This window comes from Notothenia coriiceps, unplaced genomic scaffold (assembly GCF_000735185.1).
Source record: "Notothenia coriiceps isolate Sejong01 unplaced genomic scaffold, NC01 NC01_scaffold00032806, whole genome shotgun sequence".
NCBI classification, from domain to species: Eukaryota; Metazoa; Chordata; class Actinopteri; order Perciformes; family Nototheniidae; genus Notothenia; species Notothenia coriiceps.
The window spans coordinates 165989-174094 of NW_011365507.1; the positions used below are offsets into that span (position 1 = coordinate 165989).

General features: G+C 42.2%; 1 protein-coding gene across 1 annotated transcript in view; it reads right to left on the reverse strand.

Moving 5' to 3' along the window:
• The window catches only part of rnf152 (ring finger protein 152), a 33822-nt gene extending 25716 nt beyond the window's left edge, over positions 1-8106 (reverse strand). Inside the window, exons 1-2 of the mRNA XM_010789326.1 lie at positions 8058-8106; positions 5771-6001 (exon numbers count right to left, since the gene is read on the reverse strand). The gene's annotated coding sequence lies outside the window, so the exon portion shown is untranslated. The remainder of the gene's footprint in view (positions 1-5770; positions 6002-8057) is intronic.

Genomic DNA, 8106 nt, shown 5'->3' on the forward strand with positions numbered 1-8106 from the left:
CCCCCCCCCCCGAAAGAAGCAAGCAACACTGTCACTACGGATAGATGTACGAGTCAGCGGGTTTATCAATATGCCCTCATTTTAGATAGAGGCAAACAAATGGAGTGTCAGAGAAACACGGCATCTCACAACCTGCTGCAGGCAATCAAAATACCAGGAGACAAAAAACATAATAAGTGCATTAAATAACATATCTACTGATGTGTGCAGTGCTCAGGGAGCTTATGGGATAACCTTGGAGGTCTAACACTACCAGTTACTTTTATCATCTTCCTTCAATTGCCACTTTAAACCTCATCCGCTTCTGGTCTCTCCTATATCGCTTTTTTTTTATTATGGCAAATTAAATTTACCCAAGCAATACAGCCCTGTATATCAGCCTGCCCTCCTCCTGCTGCTGCTGCTGAGGAGGAACCCCCGCTAGGCAGATATGAAGACCGTACCTCATTACAGAAGGTCAACGCCGGCACCCCCGTCAATTGTCAGGAAGCTCTCAAAAAGAGCTCGAAATTGATTTATCACAGATAACTGGCTCTCAGGAGGGGATCATGTGACCAAATATTATGAATAAAAATGCGCAGAGAGACGAGGAGGAGGGGTGAAGGGCACAGTGGAGAGCTCTCTCACTGAGCAAGATATAGAGAAACTCCAACTGGAGGGCCCACAGGGATTGTAGCCTTTGCAGACCATTTACATGCACAACAACCCATTTAACACACTACGGGAAAGGGAAACTAAAAAGCCAACATCATGGTTTGTTTCATGTTGGTACTAAATGAACCCCTGTGGTTTTCTATAAATATCTACCCTCAGAGACCACACACGGTTTTCTATGTTGATGTTGAATGTTAAATGTAAAGTAAAGTGTCGTGTGAGAGCTAGCATGTCTGATGAATGGAGAAAAAGTTCCTCTTTAGGTACCAATGAATTCAACAAGCGTCTCTTTATCCTGTCACTTCCTGTTTTTGTTTCTCGGGGCACTTGCTAGACCACTATCCTAGCCACTTCCTCCTTTTGAACCCTAATCTTTACACAGAAAGCTATTCTCGTGCATCAGATAAGTGATTTTGAAAATCAAACCTTCAGATTGCAGGAAGTGCATGTTATGTGTTCAGAGCAGAAGAGCGCTGCAGATCAGAATAAAAGTGGCTGCAAAATACAGATATTACTACATTGCTATCCTTCCTCTTGCCTCAGGAAGCTTCACAAATGACACAGTAACGGCCCGTCCACAGCTTCGACAGCTTCAAAAACGGTTTCCAACGCGTCTGCCCATTCACTTTGAATGGGGTGACGTCACGTTGCCTCGCTTTTCGCCGAACTGAATTGTGGGTAGCAGAGCGGAGCTTTCCTGGCGTTTCAGGCTGCAAAAGTTGAGCAATGTTCAACTTTTGAAGCTTCTGAAGCTTTCGGTGGAAGCGTCAGCCAATCAAATCATATGCCAGTACAAGCTCTAGCCAATCAAACCGCTGCTTGTGTGTCAGGGGCGGGAGATTCATGTGATTGGTTGTTGGTCGAGCTTCAGACACGCCCGCCGGCAAGCTTTTTTTGAAGCTGTAGTGTGGACGGGCCGTAACACGATAAAAACTAAATAACGCATTTTGTGCACACATTTTGTTCCAATAGCTTCTCAAACGCTTTGTCTTGCAATGCAAAGCAACCACGAAGATGTCAAAGCTACACCTCAATGCTCACCTGCTGAGACAATATGAAGAAAAGTAAAACAGGGAGGGAAGAAACTAAATTAATACGGCAAAACTCCTGACACAAATTACCCAGGATCCGTGAAGGCTGCTTTCTCCCAACAGATGGGAACCAATTAGCCACCTGACTCCCAGAAAGCACTTGGGCAACCGTGTGGAGCCAAGATGCAAATGAAGCAGAGGGAAAGGTGGAAGCAGTCCTGCCAACTGTCTAGGGAGAGGGGGAATTAATAGAGGGGACAGCAGAGGTGCCGTTTTGGAAAATGGAAAGTAGAATAAAGTGGGAAATGATGTATGGAGGGGGGCGTGGATCTGGACTGTACGTCCCCGGAGAGGTTACAGAAACAACCAGCGCAGGGCAGAGATAACTGTTGATGGAGAATGTGGGCTAATCCTACAGGCGGTGAATCCTCCATCAGCTGACATCAACATCAGCTGGACACATTCAATCTGAGGCTAACGTGAACTCATTGATCTAGTTAATGAACAACGTGTCATATTTATTTAATGTGACGCATTGAGATGCCCAGGAGGTGCTAGCGTGGCAGAAAATCATGACTTTCAATCACCATTTTTGAGGGTTAAGCCGGTTAACCCAGCTGTGCTCCAGTCTAACCCAGAACACAACGTTCTTAAAGTTGTTTTAAATATAATAAATAACCCTAAACAGTATTTCTCAGTCCATTACCAACTCTTTTCTGCAGTGGAGATGGCTTAATGTAGGGGTCATACATTTTTGTTTTAGCATAAAGTGGCTACGTTGAGGGAAATCAAGTTAGGGCAACATTAATGCTAGACCAACAAAATAACTGTTATGACTGTGGATAGAAGGCTAGCTCTAGCAGCATCTAAGTGCCACTATACTACAAAAAGGACATCATAAAAATACATTATGTCTGGTTATGAAAAGTGAAGACAGGGGTCCATTGTGAGCATGCTGACATTAGCATTTAAAAAGCACCATTATGTCTAAGACAGCCTCACAGAGAAGATGCATTTGTGCAGAAAATTGATAAAGAATCTTCCTTCAGTTTTAAAACCAAACTCATTTATAAATGCTAATTCTTATGACATCATTCAACTGTTGGAAGAATTAAATCAAATGAATGTGCCCGTTTCATTTTTACAAATAACAAAGCTGAGATTATTTCAGTTGCCAAACTCCCAGCATCACATTTCAAATATATCACACGCCTCCAAAGTAAGAGGAATAGAGAAAGGCTGGAATAAGATGCCAGGACAACTTAAGCTCTTAAGGACAAATTCAAGCTGTGCCTGTGAACGTGTCTAAAGAACCATGCCTCAGCAAACTCACAGGCAATGTTTACCTTCATTCCATCTGACTGCTCACAGAAGGTATCAGGCAGCTGTTAGATAACGCAAAGTAAATATAGGTAAGTGTAGGTGATATGGGGTGACATATTCCTCCTGAGAATCAATGGCTGCAGCAGCTAAATGCTATCAATCTGCATAATCTGTTTGTTTCTTTCAAGAAACTGCAAGAAAATAAAAGCAGGGATATCCCTCTTCATTAAACTTGGTTATTTTAATTTGAAATATCATCCCTTCTGCTGCTGTTTTTTACCATAGAAAATAAAAAGGTTGATTTAAAGTAGACAACATATATTGCAATGTAAGACATCTTGGCTGCACCTTGGAGAAAAATAGGTCTACTGGTAGTGGGTACTTTGCCTTCTCTATCCATTTTAATCTGTTATTTGTCACTAAATAAAGTCAAAAATACATATGTCTACAGGCTCAACCCTTATCAGGCTATCCTCCAGATTTGATTTCATCGCATAAAGATTTATTTTCATTGGACTACAAATCCCAACACAAGAGTCCACTTAATGTTGGCCAGGAGTTGGAGCTTCTCCTGTGTAAACCAATGGCTACAGTATAACAGTTATTTGTCTTTAAAAAGGCCTCCAAGTAGGAAAAGTCTCAACATGTTGACCTTCAAATGGTTGGACTGGTTGCAGGGCCTGATAGCATTCAGGTTATTTTGACCACTCCTAATAATACCAACATCAAGAATCATCGGGATTCCTAGTATTACGTATGTTCAGTTCCATATCTTGTACAAATCAACTTGAGAAAATGTAACGGATTCATTTGAATAACAGAGATAGATATTTTCTTTGTAGCGCTGGACCTTTTTTTCCTCTCAGTATTCTACATTTTAGCTTAAAACAAAGATCCAGTTTCTAATCCCAAACTGTACAAACAAATCCAGTGCCGAGTGCTATTCGCTTTGTTTTGACTGGCCGTCTCGCTGCCAAATTCTCTAACCTGGCAGGTTGACAGGTCACCTCAACTCCGTACAAAAAACAAGCATCTTACGGATTCATGTGACTGTTGTTTAGAGGAAATAATCAGCCAGTGGGAACTTGGCAATTGCAGGAATGTAAACCATCCCTTCAATAATAATATTCTAAATACTGGACGAACAACATTGTGCAGGCTTGACTTGTTACTACATCTTCTCCTTGTGAGTCACCAACACTAATCCCTATTGAGTAAACCCAATACACATATTGACATAAATCAATTGTTGAACACTGGATAAGAGATGAAGATCTCCAAAATTCCACAACCAAACAAGGGTTGTATGTAATGACAATTTCACAATATTACATTTCCCATAATGCAACTCACTAGCATCTTTTGTTAAACCGTTCAAGGTTTGTAAATGTCCACGCCCTTCCATTTACACGTCTTTAAGCTTTTATAAAAACGTTCTCAAGCCAAAGCCGTGACAACATACACAGAATATTACATTGAATTTAAAGTGGGTGCTCGAAGCTCCCCCCAAAACACGCATACACTGCCTATACATAACCAATGTCTTCTATTGCATGTGATCATCAGTGTACTGTGAGACAAAAAAAGATGCGGGAAATGGTTTTATAGACAAGGAGGAAAGAGCCCAGAAGGCAGTCAAGGTTTACAGCTAGCAGAACAAGAAATCAAACTGACATAAACTCTCATTCTAACGCAGTAATCCTGAAGCCAATTAAGTTAGCAGAGAATTAAGTGAGAGTTGACACATCCTAAATGTTGGATGAAGTCCAGCAGCAGCAAATCAGGCATTACAACAAAAAAAAGAAGCAGGGGGATTACAGGGTTTTTTCTAATTCATGGGGGAAGAAGAAGAATTTTAATGAGAAAAGAAGAATGCAGCGTTTACAGAGTGCAACCAAACTTCAAATTTAGATAGCTGGGAATCCTCTTTGGACCCTTTCCTTTTTTTTGCATTTTACAAAACTGAAAACAACAACAAGCTCTTTCTTCAGGCAGAACATAGACAGCTCAGCAGGAGCACTTATCAATTCTTATTGTGCAACTGAAAACACACCGGGGAGAGGAAGTAAGCCACTTACATTTCATTCTCGCCTTGCACTCCCCACTACAGGAGGCAGCAGGAAAGATGCTTTTTTACAAGATAATATACCCTAAAAAGAACATAGGACATAGAAGGAGGTGGCCAAAGTGTTTTTATCCCACAAAAAGCACACATTCTTGTTTGTAGGATTGCAAGAGTAAGGTCAATCTCATCTCAAAGTTAACCTTATTGGTTTTGAACACTGTAACAATGGGTGTCAATGACATTAGAGAGAAAATGGGAAATGTGTGGTGGAGCTACAGGAATTCAGATAACAACACAAAGGACGTCTGATAGTGAAGCAACAAAGGATTCAGATAAAGCAGTAAAAAATGCCTGTGGCCCATTGTGAATAAATGTGAAATATCAGTAAATTAGGAAATGGGAATTCAAATGTCAAAATCCTCCAAAAAAAAAAACAATGAAAAGAAGCGTGCAGACTCTAATATGTGTGATAAATAAATGGTACATTCATGCATTTCATATTGCCAGACTCACTGGACACAATGCCCATGCAGAAGTGTGCAGACAAAGCCAAACAGGAGGATGCGGCTGCCACCTTTTCACAGCCAAACAAAGCAAAACCCTATCGGAAAGAACTTTGTTGTGTTGCCTCAATGCTTCGCCTGCCAGACTCCAGAGAATACATGCACATTTTTTAAAGGAGAAATGTGGAGCTCACCTTGTGTTAGTTCCAGAAAGATAGCAGTCCTCCCTGTCTCTCTGTGGGTGTCTGCTCTCCTCCGCTTCTCAGTGGATCTAATCAGGGCAGCGGCAGTGGCGAAATGTTGATGCGCGCTCCGCCTTGTTCGGTGGGCGTCGAGGCTGCTCTCAAAACCAGCGAAAACACGGAGAAGCCCTCCCACTGCCGCTTTACAGGCTCGGCCTCCCTCTGAAAGCGTACGCCCTCTCACTGTTGAAAACCACACATTACAGACTTCGCAGAGGATGAAACCGTGTCACCACAGGCTGGGGGTGGGATGTGATTTGAGTCTAGCCGGCGGTGAGCAGACCCGAGCCAGCAGACAGCGCTACTTCTGCACCGCTGAGCTCCGCACTGCAAAAAATGTCCATCCTGTTCACATGGCTTTGTCCCTGGCACCGTTTTAAAGTGGCGACAGAGGCGCCTGCAGAGGGGCACCGCATGTCCTGCACGCGGGAGGCCCAGGTGGTTCCCCCATCTTGTTAACCCACTTTCCCCAGTGGCTACCCAAATGCCCCCTTCAGAAGTAAATAGCTAACAGAATGCTACAAACAAAATACATCATGGTTGCATGACATCTCACTAAGCATTCCATTTAGTTTTTTTAGTTTTATATTTTGTTTTCCCCATAATTGGGCGATCAAACTAAAAAAACGTACATCGACCTTTAGGCAACAAATGTTTGTCGTGAACATGTTAAGTGGTCTTGTTTATTCACTTGTTAGCAACCGCCTTTTTGAAGACATGTTAAGGCTTCTGACCTCAGGTATTTACCGACATATTTAAGGTCGTAGAAAACAATAAAAATATCTCCGAGGCTTGTGTTAAACATAGACCTTATTTCGTTCATCTAAGCAAAAATAATTTCAAAAAAAACATTGACTTGTGCGTGGGTACACGGAAATGAAAAAATGCGAACTAATCTCTGTGTCTAGGATTCATTTTGGAACCACTCTATTACCCCCGTCCTTTCTTGTTGCTAAAACAGCCCGAAATGTCCATTTGGTCCCCCGGTTGCCCTTCAGGTTCGCCACGAGCTGATCATCCCGTTTGATCCCTTTGAGAATCCCCTTTGCTGGTGCAGGTATTTCATGGCTTTCAAAGTGAGTCCATACGAGTCCCATGAGCTCAAAGGCCTCAAACCAGAGGAAACATATCTCAGTGCCTTGTGTAGCTTCTGTTTCGTAATCTAAAAGTGCTATTTTATCTTTAAGGACCTTTTGCTGTTGACATTTCTTGCAGTGTGGCTGCTCAGACAGCTCTCTAGTTTCCTCTGAAAAGTGATTGTACCAATTATCACTCAAGCATAGGCAAGGCTTAATACTATTTTGCCTTGAGGCATATAAACCATTTAAAACATAAAGCACTATGGACAAAAATTATCAAAAATAAAAAGGGTGCCATTTAAAAAGCTAGAATACTGCTATATGCCTGAAAGGAGAAGACATATACCAACAATTATGGTAGTGTCAGGTTTAATTCTCTGAGTAGCACCACAGACACACTCTTAATGCTCCTTTGAAAGCATCACAGAAGTGTGATACAATTTTCTACAAGGGAAAAAGCCCTGTATTGCCACTAAAAATGATGTCACCACCATCAGAGTGGCTATTATAATTCCCCGGAAAACGATAATGACGTAGGCTGAGATGGCTCACTGTTTTGGGGTTAAATTATTAAAGGGGACCCTGAGGATGCCTTTAACAAGACGCTATATTTATTATGTGTCTGTTTGAACATCTTAGAAGCCACCTGGGTTGCAGGCCTGGGCCTCGGCCCCCCTGGAGATCGCGGACAGTATCGCTGCAAGTGTTAGCAGTCTTTGATATATTTGCTTTAATTATGGAGGATAATGAATTTAAATGTTTGATGCATAAAGACTCTGAAATGGCAACCCAACTCTGGAGCCCGCCAATGCCTGATACTGCTTCGGGCTCCCGGGTATTTCTGGGAAATCTTAAAGAAGATCAAGTTAATTGAAATAGATGGGCCTCTGAAATGCTAATGTTGACTTTTGGTGCCTACATTTGGCTGCCGCCCCTGGGACACACATCGCTGCAGAGGCCCACTGGTGCAAATACAGACACGCACTGTAACAGGGAGATAAAAGCTAACCTATAACTTACCCTCTGATTAATGCTGTACATTTTGGACAAATAGCTCTACAGAAACCAACAAATTGTGCTTGGGAGATCAATCGCGCAGGAAAAAAAACACTTCATTCTGTCAGAGGGCAGCGAAGCTTTACTCTGCCTACATTTCTCACCCTTTGTTTCACACAGAATGATATGAAGCGTGAGTTCTGCTCTCCGTCG